This window comes from Oryctolagus cuniculus, chromosome 3, assembly GCF_964237555.1.
Source record: "Oryctolagus cuniculus chromosome 3, mOryCun1.1, whole genome shotgun sequence".
NCBI lineage: Eukaryota > Metazoa > Chordata > Mammalia > Lagomorpha > Leporidae > Oryctolagus > Oryctolagus cuniculus.
This window is the reverse complement of record NC_091434.1, coordinates 58,991,314-59,004,639: the sequence shown is the minus strand read 5'-3', so window position 1 is coordinate 59,004,639 and position 13,326 is coordinate 58,991,314. Positions and strand designations below refer to the sequence as shown.

Genomic DNA, 13,326 nt, shown 5'->3' with positions numbered 1-13,326 from the left:
AAAAAAAAAAAAAAACTGACAAAAGGTAATAAATAATTTATATCTGGAAAAGATTGCTACATACTTGAGCAATTGAATTTATTCTGGATTGTCCCAGAGCACAGAAATAGAAACAGTACGTCTAACTCATCGGTGTGTCTAACAAGAGAGTACTGGACTAAACTTTAGGGATCTCTTATAGAGAATTCATGGACTAAATACAGAGAAATTGAGGTTGCCTCTTGAGATCATCTGAGAAAAGAGCAGTGAAAGGAGCACAGGTTTAAACCAGAACCTATTAGCCAGGTTGAATTTTCAAATTATATCATTTCCTCCTCCATAAATGGAAATAGTAATAATAATAATACCTATCTTGGAAGGCTTTATAAAGATCTAATATAATAAAATTATATGTCTAATAGAATGTCTATCACATAGCTGAGCTTAATGGAATTTCTTATTAGATTCTGATTTTACATAATTAAACTTTATGAAATTTCCAACATTTGACATTTTTACCTATAAAAATGGTAATTTCATGTAACTTTACCTGCTGTTATTAACAAAATGAGGTATAATTAAATCCCAATTCTTAAAATATCTAATGTTATAAAATTCCAACTAAGGGTCTCTTTATAAATCCTTTGGTTCCTAAGGAAACTGTATTATTTTATTAAAAAAATAGCATGGTTTCATGCAGTTTCACATTTGAAATTAGATTGACCTTTGATCTATGATCCATACCTTGGATGTGAATTGCTAAGTTAGATAGACCTCCAAAACTCACTTGGCCAGAAAGTCCACCCATCTGATGAATGGGAAAGAACAAGGGAGGGGTGTATACAGATGGAGGAGATATTGCACAGTGTATCTTCCATTCCTCTGTCATGTGCTCTGAAAATTAAAGCAAATTACAAAGGAGAAATTGGCAACCAAGTTCACTGATTCTTTTTTTTCCTAAATATTTATTTTATTTATTTGAAAGGCAGAGTTACAGAGTGAGAGAGACAGAGACAGAACTTTCATCTACTGGTTCACTCCTCAAACAGCCACAATGGCCGGAGCTGGGCCAGGCTGAAGTCAGGAGCCAGGAAGTCCATCCCACATGGATGCAGGTGCACTTGGGCTATCCTCTGCTGCTTTCCCAAGCACATTACCAGGGAGCTGGATTAAAAGTAGAGCTGGAAGGACTAGAAATGGAATCCAAATGGGATGTCGGTGTCACAAGTGGCTTTACTTGCTATGCCACAACACCAGCCCCAAGTTCACTGATTCTTTATTGGCATATCCTCTGGAAGCTGTTGAAAATAAGGGTGAGGATGAGTTGATATTTATTCAAACAGAAATATCTCTATAAATTGTGGCATAGCTGTAGCAACTGTGGGTATTTGTACTTCACCATAGGCTAGAATTGCAATTTTTTTTTATGGTAAGTACTTTGGTTACTGAAGTCATGTGAGTCCATCTGAAGCATATGCATAGGTGTATTTTAAGGGAATCTATTTCTGAACATAAGTAAGTGTTTGGTATTTTAATTATAACTCATCAAGAAAGACCATCTATTTACCTGTCTGTTGATCAAAATTTCTAAATTACAGATGGAGGAAAACTGTGAATGCCAGCTGTTATTTAAAAGAAATAACAATAATTTACTTATGCAAGAAAATTATAGAGTGCACATAATAAGCTATGGTGGATAATGCTTTGGCAAACTCATTGGGTATATCAGTTGTATGATTATTCTAGAATCTGTATTTCCAACCACTCATATTAAAACAAAACAAAACAAAATCCCACTACTTTGATTATTTGCACACACACAAAAGGCATAAAGCAGCTTAACAAATTCCTTCACTCGTAAAATTGGCTAACAGTAACTAACAATTTATGGCCTAAGTGATAATTTAAGCGTAATATATTACTCAGCAGAGATTTAATTGTTATTGTTATGATGCATTTACACCTGGAATGACAAAAGAAAAATAGATTTGCTTTTACTTGACAAGTACTTAGGCACAAGTTTGAAAACTAGAGTTTCTGGGCCGGCAAAGCTGATCAGGTTAAGCTTGAAATATTTAGTCAACTTTTAAAAATTTCCCCATAGATCAAAGCAAAGATTAGTGTAAAGTTCTATGAGTCAACATCAGAATCATAGCCAACAGCTAGGAGAGGGGGAAAAATACCAAGAGCTCCTCCTCCAACAAAGTGCAGCCAGTTATCAGTCTAGGAACATGGCACATGGTTAAAATTCAGAGGCACATAATTAACTAAAATAGTCAAACTCCAAGCCTCAAGGCAGAAGTTATGAGAATAACACAACTGGGCTCAAACCCCCAAGCTGAGGACAGAAGCCAAGCAGAGGTGCCCAGTCACAGAATTCCGGGGCAGATGTTGCAACAGTAGAGATTTTTATTTCTTGCTCTTTAAAAAGGCAGCAGAAGATCATTAAAGGCTGAGCCTCCGTGTCAAGGCCAAACTTGAGGCAAATATGAGCTGATGGAGAGTTGCACTTGTCCAACAAGATTAGGACACATTCTGATTCCCTAGAGATGACTGTCAAGAAACTGGAGGGTGTAGACACGTCAGCAGAAGTCAGACAGGGCAAGCGCTCTTGGACTAACTCACCTCAGCCGCCAGACATTTGCTGCATGATTTCCTTGTTTCAGCATAAGAGAAAGAGAACCAGGAATCTGAATTGTTACATGTGACAAATATAGATGTTTTTAAAAAAATAACTTCTCCTGTATAATTTTTCAGTTAATGACATTAAGGACTGGAATCCAGTTCTTTCCCCAGGAAAGTTCAGCCCCATGAATGAGACCAGTGGAAAAGCAGCAACAAGCAAAAAGAGAAAATGGCTTAATCAAATAGTCTGTATTTTGAAAAACTCTGTAGTCCTTTTCCATATTCCACCATGAACACATTTGCTTTTCCTTGGCCCCTCCTTCCTGGTGATTTTCCACTTTTATCCTTAGCAGAATGTAAATGAGAGACTAAGATGCACCACCAGCCCGTTCCCCTCCTCCTAGACTAACTCGTGCCTCAGAGCCCGTCACTGGGTGCCCTACTTATCTACAAATGGAACTTTTAACATTTCCTGCTAGTGATTATTAATCTCATTATTTTCATTGACAGGAAGCTTTTATCCTGACATTGTCTAAATTTTCCTCTTCCTAACTCCATTTTACTGTTCACTCCCACGGTTATCTCTGTGCAATGGAACACAATAGCAACCCCCTCAACAATTTTCTATTTTTAGGCCTGGTTTGGTCAGTCTATACAGTCAGATGGTTTAAATTTAGCTCCTCTCAAGTTTTTTCCCATTAGTCATTCAAATGTGGCATTCCCTTAGTCATTTTTGTTGGTTTTAAGTTTTAAGATGCTTGGCATAAGAATGAAAAATAGCATTCAGGGAACAGCTTATAAGGGTGGGTCAGGTACATTAGCCTATAGACTTAATTGTTTTATACATTCCTTGGAAACCTTTCTACATTTTCATCCTCTTTCAACTCTTCTATATTTTAGCCTCTAATAATTGGTTTTGAGTGCCTTCTGTTAATGACACTTCTCATCTTGGAAAACAGTTCTAGTGATATGTTGTTACCCTAGAACTTAGCACTATGACTGGCACATAGTTGCAACTCAAAACACACTTGATAAATGAACAAATAAAAAGTGTATTAAACATTACTGGTAAGAACTATTTCCAAATAGCTTTTACTGGATTTATAAAATGTTTGTATATTTTCCTTCTTTAATGCCACTTAAGGTTTTGCTTCATTTTAAATATGGTGTCAATTAGACTATTAGAGTATAATCTCCTTCTGTACAAGCATTGTTGTGCATATTTTTGCACAAAATTTATTGAGCCACATAGTTTGAAGTTACTTTTTTAAAAAAATATTTATTTATTTATTTGACAGGCAGAGTTACAGGAGAGAGAGAAAGGAGGTCTTCCATCTACTGGTTCATTTCCCAAATGGCAGCAACAGCTGGAGTTGGGCAGATCTGGAGCCAGAAGCCAGGAGCCAAAAGCCTCCTACTAGTCTCCTATGTGGATGCAGGTCTCCAAGCACTTGGGCCATCTTCTACTGTTCTCCCAGGCCATCAGCAGGGAACCAGGTCAGAAGAGCACCTGGACTTGACCTAGCATCCACATGAGATGCTGGAGCCGCAGGTGGAGGACTAACCTGTTATGCCACAGCACCAGCCCCAGTTTGAGGTTTCTGGCCTGGGAAATGATTTTAGAAATCATCCAGTATGATTCCAACATTTTATAGACTTAAACAATATTTATTTGACAGAAAGAGAACGAGAGAGAGAGAGAGAGAGAAATGTCCCATCTACTGGATCACTCCCCAGATGCTCCCCAGAAACTAAGAACCGGATCGTGGTCTCCTGCATTTCTTCAAGCCCTCATCACTATCCCACAGGGTCTGCATTAATAGGAAGCTAGAGACAGGTGTTGGAGCCAGGTATCAAATCCAGTTACTCCCTCTGACACAGCACACAGCATTTTAACCAGCATCTTAACCACTAGGCTAAACACCTGCCCCCAGACTCTTTTTTTTAAATAGGCCTTAAATCTAAACATAAAGAGGCTAACAAAGTTTTCAGATTATAGGAGATATGGGTAAAAAGTTTTGTATTATAATTTTTCTTTTGTTCATACTTTTTGTTCTTGGAGAAGACACAATTTGTGTCTAATGGCCAACTCCTCCACATTAATCAAGCATACTTTTGTTTTTACATTTGAAAATGGAGCTGTTTAAAAGATCATATGTGGTTCAAATTCTGCGATTTGCAAGTTCTCTGACAACCCACTGAAAATTCCTCAGATTTTTCCAGATACGTGTTGTAATTCTAGAGTGTTAGGAGTTGACCTCTCAGAGTCCTGAGACTCTTCATAGGTCAATAACCACCATCTATCTGAGATTCATGCTTTAGTCTCTTTTCTGCACACCACTATTTTCCTTGGTGAATTTGCTCTTTTGATCATACCTAGAATTTTGAGGTTGGCCACTTGGTGGCGCTGTAGCTAATAGCTTGATTTTCTTGTGTATTTTTCCATAGCCTCCTTAGCTTGTTTCAAACTTGCAGTTATGTGAAATATGTGCATCTTTTAAATTCTGCTGCAGGTAAAGTGATTTAATGGCGCTTGACTTCTGGATTAATATTAACCATTTGAAACACTGTAAAGGCAGACTTTTGCTAATAATGATAATTATTGTAATGACTTGGGGCATTATCATTTACCAACATTAGCTAAGTGATTAAAATCCATCATGAGTTTAATTTGAAAAGATTTAGTTCCTTTGCAATAAATGTCTAATGATATTAGTTTCGTCTTTGTGAGGCTAAATTTTATCATCATATGACTTTTTACTTTCACTGCTCCACAGAAACCCACCCTTGTTCACACAGGCTATATTGTGCCTGTTGTTTGCTGAGCCTGTGGTGTCCTCTATGTTAGTACTGAATTGGGCCATATGGCACACATTGTACAGGCAATCATCACTGTTTTATAGCCCTGCTATTTGATAATTTATTATTTCATAAAACAAGTGACCTTAACAGATGTTAAGATTAATTATCATGTTCAGTCAGTAGGGAAAGGGAAACATTCTAGCTTTGATTCATTTTTATCAAAATGAGATATGATTTTTGTAATGATCAGATCTCTTTTCGATAGCTCTGTAACAATACCTTTAAAGGCGTCCTATCCTAAGCTAACAATAATTCTCCAAAAAATTCTCTCAATTGACCAAAAAAAAAGCATGCAGCATTAATTAATTTTTTTCCAAAAAAGGATCTGTCTCTGCATCTTTAAGTTTACTCACCTCCTATTTTCTTTGACAAATCATGAAGAACTCCTAACCTTTAGGGTACTCAACTCATCAGATACCCCACATAAGGATAATGCTCTTACTTCCAAAACTCCTTATGAAAATTAGAAGGGGGAAAGAAAGCATAACAACCTTAAAAGCAAACAAACTTTGGCAGCTGTAGAAGGGAAAAACCTGTATTTTTTACTGAGTTCTCTTTCACTTCCAGAAGTTTTTCCCAAAGGAAGCAAGGAAGTAAATATCTCATGCTGACTGATAAGAGACCAGCCTTTCACAGGCTCACTGATGAACTGTGATCTCTGCGGCTCTGTCAGCTGTTAGCGCCTCAAAACAAGCCAATGTTAATTTGCATTTTTCAAAAAGCCAAGATGGCTACAGTGTGGAATTAAGGTGCCCAGGATAGTTTAGGCAGTGGGCAGAGGGCATGTCAATTAGCCAATAAATGCTTATGTGAAAAGAAACTTGCTCTCTAATCCATTTCTTTCAACTGTTTCAAAACTCCAGTTCTCCAGAATGCTACTCCCAAATACTGGTGTTGGATGTTTAAATAACGTGTGTTTTAGTAAAGAGTGCAGTCAAAACATGGAATTTAGTATAGGATGCTAGAAAGCAGTCTAGGTAAAGAAACTGAGTTTGAGATAAGTAAAATTACTCATCCAAGACCTCATAGCCAGACAACATCAGACAGAAGTTGAATACAACATTTTTGGAATTTTTACTCCATTATACACACTATCCAAAGGCCTTTCAAAAGTCTCCTGTGCACATTCACAGTAAAAATTTTAATTCCCCAAACCTATCAATAAATATATGCTGGGATAGATTTTTGTACCTGAAGGGCGGTAGAGTAGAATGTAATAGTAATTTACATTTGTTTTCAGATTCAACTCTACACAAGCTAACCAGGAAAATTTTATATGACAACTGTGTTCGCTGGGTTTTATGAAATTTGATTATGATCCTAATGATTTTATGAACTGAAAGCTCTCTCTTTTTAAATAAAGAAAAGGAAGGGACTTCTTTCTGCAAAAATGAGTGGTTATAAACTTGTTCTGTAGGTACAGATTCATGATTTCTAATAAATTATTTTAAGTGCATTTGATTGTTGCTTCTGCTATTTGAATGTTCCTTACTCTAGTTTTTTTAGCACGTTTTTGCTGGTAAAAGTTTACATGTTCACATTCCAAGCCTTGTAAAACATTTCTTTCCTTGTTAAAGTGTTTAAATAATTATTTAAATATTTTAAAATACTTAAAACATTAATATTTAAAAATATTAAAAGAATGTGTGATGATTATACTAAAATGGTAATAAAACAAAATGTAGACTCTGCAGAGCCAGAGGACCAGGAGACAGGGAGGCAGGTACTGAGTGGCTTGTCCATTAAGGCTTGCGTGTAATGGTCTGACCACTTATCTGCCTAATTTCCTGCTAGCCAGACATGATCACATCAATTTCCTTTATAAGCAACTGTTACACAATTACAACTTTGAGGGAGAGCAAAGTCATTTTAGGCTCTAAACAGGAGGCCAGGAGTTAACTGAGTCCCTCCATGGAGAACCTGCAGTAACTCCTAATCTGTTCAGAAAATTTGTGAAGAATGTAGTACATGCTACATTTTGGAAGCTTATCCATCCACATATACTCTCCCTCCCCCACGTTCCCCACACACATCACATACAAAACCATATATTTTCCTATTTGTTTTTATTTGGTATTTGATGGAAAGAAATTGTCCAAAGGAAGAAAATTTAAGAATTGCTGTTTTTTTCTTTTATGAAGATTCTCCAAACCCAAGGAGGTCAATCCTTTGCAAAATACATATGTAAAAGTTTGTCTTTATGGTCATACTACTTTCTTCAGCCACAGGAAAAATTATATGAACTGTTAGGTTTATTTATTCTTTTCTTTTAACTGTTAACTGCTTTTCTAGACACTTTACATCTTCAGAGAAATTACAATTTAAATTTGTCTGGATTTGAACTTTATATACATCAACTGATAGACTCTTTTTGTGATTTGCTTCCATCATTCTACATTTTATTTCTAGTTCAACTACATTGACACATGCAGTGTGGGTCATCCCTTTTGCACTGTGGTGTATTTTTCCTCTAAAGGGCTAGTAAAATTCATTTATCCACTCAATAATGCATATATATCTGAGTCCTTTCCAACATTTTGTGTGGTGGGCCAAACTTTTTTTTTTTTTTTTTTTTTTGACAGGCACACTGGATAGTGAGAGAGAGAGACAGAGAGAAAGGTCTTCCTTTGCCGTTGGTTCACCCTCCAATGGCCGCTGCGGCCGGCGCGCTGTGGCTGGCGCACCACGCTGATCTGATGGCAGGAGCCAGGTACTTCTCCTGGTCTCCCATGGGGTGCAGGGCCCAAGCACTTGGGCCATCCTCCACTGCACTCCCTGGCCACAGCAGAGAGCTGGCCTGGAAGAGGGGCAACCGGGACAGAATCTGGCACCCCGACCGGGACCAGAACCCAGTGTGCCAGCGCCGCAAGGCGGAGGATTAGCCTAGTGAGCCGCGGCGCTGGCCAGGAAATGAGTTTTTAAAAAGCTATGTGGATAACTAGTTATCTCACTTTGTTCTGCAACTTTGTGTCATTTTTATATTAAGGGGGAAATCTATAGAATGAAAACTTGCAATAAATCTGATTTTTAGAGATTCAGTAGTTTCAATGTTAGGCAAATTTAGGACTAAAAAGAGGCTGTACAAAGGAAAAAGATGTGTTTATTGAATAATTCACCCTTTCCCCACTGACTGTTAGGGCCATCTTGGTCAGATATTGGACATCCTTATATCCATGCATCTTCTTCTGAATATTCTAAATTGTAGTGATTCAATTTAAAAAAATTGAATACTTGTTTGTTTCATAGGTAGAGTTCTATACCTTAAGGACACAGCAGTGAATGATAACAATAAAAAAATCTTGCCTTTCTATAATTGTCCCTACAGCTTAGAGATATAATAGATATACACAGGTAAACTCTGCAGTGCGTCAAGGGTTACAAGTTGCTGTGAAGAAGCTAAAACAGAGAAGCAGAGTAGGACAGCGGTGGGGGTGGAGGAAGCAGATACCAGATACCACTATTTTCCAAAGGATCCCTCACCGCTAAGATGGCATTTGAGTTGACACCCAAGGGTGAAGTGAGGTAGTGAGCTGTTAGCCATTGCACCTTCTGTGTGAATACTACAGTCTGAATGCTTGTGGCTCTACAGTAAAGCCTCATATCCAGCCCGAGTTTTTGCCCGCGTCTTTTTTAGTTGTGTTTCAGCTGTTCTGGACCATTTACTATCACATTTAAATTTCAGAATCAACTCCTCAAGTTCCACAATGCAACACAACAATAAACAGTATCGACAAAAACTTGAGTTTCCATTGGATTTACATTGAATCTACAGATTAGCTGATATTTTTATTCCATTGCGTCTCCCTAACCATGAATTTACGCTGTCGGTTCTACTTGCGTAACTCTTTGTTAATGACCAGTCCCGCCTCTGTTGCCAGTCTTGTTCTCTTGCCACTCTGCGGGGGCCTCTGAGAGTCCTCCCAGACGGAACTGCTTTCATTTCCAGAGTTGCCCTGCTGTCTGCCCATTTGTACAGCCTGTTCCTCCTCTGCCTGGAATTCACCCCTGCCCTCTTCCTTCTTCACCTGACAAAGTCAGTCTGACTGGTCAACACTGGGTTTGACTTTCAGGAGCCATTAGTAAGAGAAGTGACCATTTTCTGTGTCTTCGTGACTCTTTTTTCCATCACTGCTCTATTCTCTGTTGTAATTACCAACTTCCATGTCTCCCCAGCTATAAATTAGCAATCTCTGGGCAAGAAATGTATTTTTTAAATTTTTTACTTATTTTTTTACTTATTTAACAGGATGTGGGGAGAGGGAGAAGGTGAGAAAGAGAAGGAGGAGGAGGAGGAGAAAGAGGAGGAGGAGGAGGGGAGAGAGAGAGAGAGAGAGAGAGAGAGAGAAAGTAGACAGGCAGATGGACAGACAGGGTTCCCATCTGCTGGTTTACTCTTCATTAGCTGCAATGGCTGGGGTGAGACCAGGGTGAGACCCTGGAGCTGAGAACTCAGTCCAGGGCTCTTACATGAGTGACAGATTCCCAATTAATTGAAGCATCCTAGGGTCTGCTTTGGCAGGAAGCTGAAATTGTCACAGGAATGACAAAACTCAAACCCTGTCACTCAGATATGTGACCTTGAAATATAAATCACTAAGACAAATGCCTGTCCCAAGGACCTTATTTTTTTTAACATGGTCTTGTAGATATAAATTAATATCTGTTAGATAAATTGATGTTAAAATCTGTGGCCTTCCTCTATATCTTTGGAATGGTTGTGATGATGGCCAGTGACAGAGTTAAGAAGACATGTCCTGGGGCCAGGGGACACAAATGCTGTTATTCTTTAGTGCTGATCCCACTGGAATCTCTGAAAGTTGCTGTACCTTTTAACTTTAGTATTCTCTGCCAATGTATTATCAAAATAGCACAGATGATCTTACCCTATTCTCAGGAATTTAAGAGTTAAAAATCAGAAATTCTTGCAGAGATGACTGTGTTTCTGGAAATCTCTCTATCTGTTTGAGGCTCTAAAATCTATTTCAGGCAAGATGTGTAGGATGGAAGGTCTGTTCTTTAATTAGGGAAACTTTCATGGGTCATGTGCACTGTGTGATAACTTATTACTGATGAAGATGATCATGCCCTGTGTTTAAATTTTGTGTGTTGTCAAATGAATATGAAATGATAGCTTTTTTTTAAATGCCAAGTCACATGGTAGAACTTGCTGCTTTGTTTCTTAGCATTTTTGCCTTATGTAAGAATGCATCATTCCCTTCTCCAAAAGATTCAGCCATAACATTACTTGTCTTTTCACAACATTAACATTGTGTAGTTTTTTTCTGTCTCTTCCTGATCAGACAATGGCATCTAAATGCTTACCCTGGTCATCTCAAAACCACAATACTTTCTTCCACCAAGGCATTGCCATTAGATTGCATTAGATTTCTTTTGCCTTGCTGAGCGTGTGATATGATAAAACTGTATTGGCAATGACATCACCAGCACATTTGCTTTGCTAGTTGACATTGTAGGTTATCAATGCAAGCAGTGTAAGAATCCAACTATACAGGATCAAGACCAACTTAGGTCAGAGAGTTTGTACAGTATGTGGTTGAAAATTCTCAAACTTCATATTTCATAGGACGTGAAGGGAATTTTAAATATTCTGTTCTTAAATTTATGACTGCTATTATATATTTCACTTTACTTCTCCTTGAGGGTTGAGAAGAATGTGACACAACAAAGATAAATGACCAACAGTAGATGAAATGCTCTGAGAACTAATTGTTCTCAATCTTGTCAGGCCACTGAGTTTCAAATGTACCTATTGATATGATAAGAATGAAACAGCCCTGAAAGTGTTGGTAGCTGCTTTTGATGCAGTGGAATGCATTTTATTTCTTGTATAATTCTGCAAGGGCAATATGGACAAAACCTTGTAGACAAGGCTATCTTCTGAAACTGAACAGGAGACCACAATTAATTCCATGAAACTTCAGAGGTATATAGATTCTCATACACTTTGAAAAATCAGGCATCACTTTCTAGTTTCATCAAACCTTTGTTCAGAGGTTTTTCTTGTGTTTTATGTTGTTTTCATAAAATACCAGACATGGACTCTTAATTGTTTGTGGACACTGAGCTATCTAAATATTTACATATGGAGGGTGGTATATGATCCACTGACTTCAAAGTACCTCCTTCAAAGACCTGCAATTCCCATCTGTTGAGACCTTTCAGGGATTAAGACAATAGGGTCCCATTAGAAATCCCCATTGAAACAGATTGGTAAAAAAGAAATGGCATCAGAACTAGCCCCCTTTCCACCAAGCACACTAATCATCACCACATATTAATGTAGGTATTCTGCTTTCATTTGATTTGATTTAGCTTGGTTTCAGTTTTATGTTAAGTTTTTTGAAATCATTAGTTGTTATCTTGGAAACCAGGAAAGAATTCAAGAAGCAGAACAAGCAAGATTTAGTTCTTCAATTGCTGAGAAACTTGTTCTACTTCTCCTTTTCCACTAACATTGAAAACAGTCTTTAATCACAAAGAAATGTGGCACCCACCAATGAGAACTCAAAATGTGCCTTGGTCAACATGCCAGTGAGGAAACAGTTGCTGGGAAGGAAACCTAGAAGCCAATTGAAGGCAACTGAAATCATCTTGATAATAGCTTGAGGGAAAGAATCCACAGAGACACAACACAATTCCTAACCTGAGCTGTGGGACCCTGGGTGAGATGCTAATACTGACTTTTTTTGTCATTGCTAAACAGCTTCCCTATCACATCAAGTAAAGCCAGATGAGTCACAGTATGCTTGATGGTGAGTAATTATGGGAACTACCTCTTATGTTGTCTGAGGATGCCTTTAGTTGGCTCCACTGCCTCAAGCATTTGGAAAACAAATATCTAAATTCAGAATTTGGACTCTAATGAAACTTTCGTAACTTCTATCAAAATTATAGTTCTCTTTAAAACAACTATCTTTCCCTAGCTCTCTACTTTTCAAAGATGTCTATCAAATTTTTGTGTCATAGGCAGAGGTGTGCAATGACCCTGAATTCCAATGCTGGTATCAATTCATGAGTTTATAGACTTGCTTGGTGGAAGACTCTGAAGACTTAACCTGCTTCTGTGGTTGATTTGCTCTGTTGCATAGCACTCCAAGCAAGCACTGTGTGGAGGCAGAAATGGGATGTGTGCTGTATCTTGCTAGATACAGTCCTAATGTGCTGATTATGACCTGACTCATGTTTTATTTCAAAGTGTTGCTTTTTTCTAAGAGAAAGGGAAAATCTTATTTCTGGGAACAAGTTGTAAATGTTGAGATTTTTCTGGTTTTGCTTTTCAATTTTCTTGGATCTTTTATACAAAGAAAATTATATAGTAGTCTTAGTTGAATACATATAAGGAAAAAGAAATCACATCTAATTCTGTAACATCAAAAAGACAAGGAAAAACTGCTTAACTCAATATTTTGTTTCTTTCAAATAAACATGGTTACAACTTTATCTTAGCTCTTTGGAAAAAAGGCTCTGAATAAATCCAATAAAGCTTGAAATCCCTCCCCATGTCCATTTTGTTCTTCATAAGGGAATTTTAATCCTTCTGATGGTCTATTTGTTCTGCACTCACAAATCAACTCCCTATATCACCCTCAAAAAAAAATCACAAAAGTAAGTTTTTTTTTCCCTGAGGGTAGAAGCCAGAAACTCAAATAAGACATTTGTGGTTAAAAAATTACATGTCAAACTTGATATCCTTAGAGGTGGAAATTATAATGGATACGTGGAAATTTCAGAAATCTAATAAACATGCATGTCATTTAGAATAGCAATCAATTTTAGAAATCCTGTCCTAATTCTGTCTTTCTGTGTATTCATGAACACATGTCTGGTAAACCTAATGTG

At 37.6% G+C, this 13,326-nt stretch overlaps 1 long non-coding RNA gene across 1 annotated transcript; it reads right to left on the bottom strand.

The window, feature by feature from the left end:
• Positions 1-927: 927 nt before the first annotated feature.
• Positions 928-3,163, bottom strand: LOC138849106 (uncharacterized). The gene is made up of 2 exons (XR_011387528.1): positions 2,605-3,163; positions 928-1,277 (listed from the first exon to the last, which is right to left on the bottom strand). It is a non-coding gene; the product is annotated as an uncharacterized lncRNA (long non-coding RNA).
• Between the last annotated feature and the right edge of the window lie 10,163 nt (positions 3,164-13,326).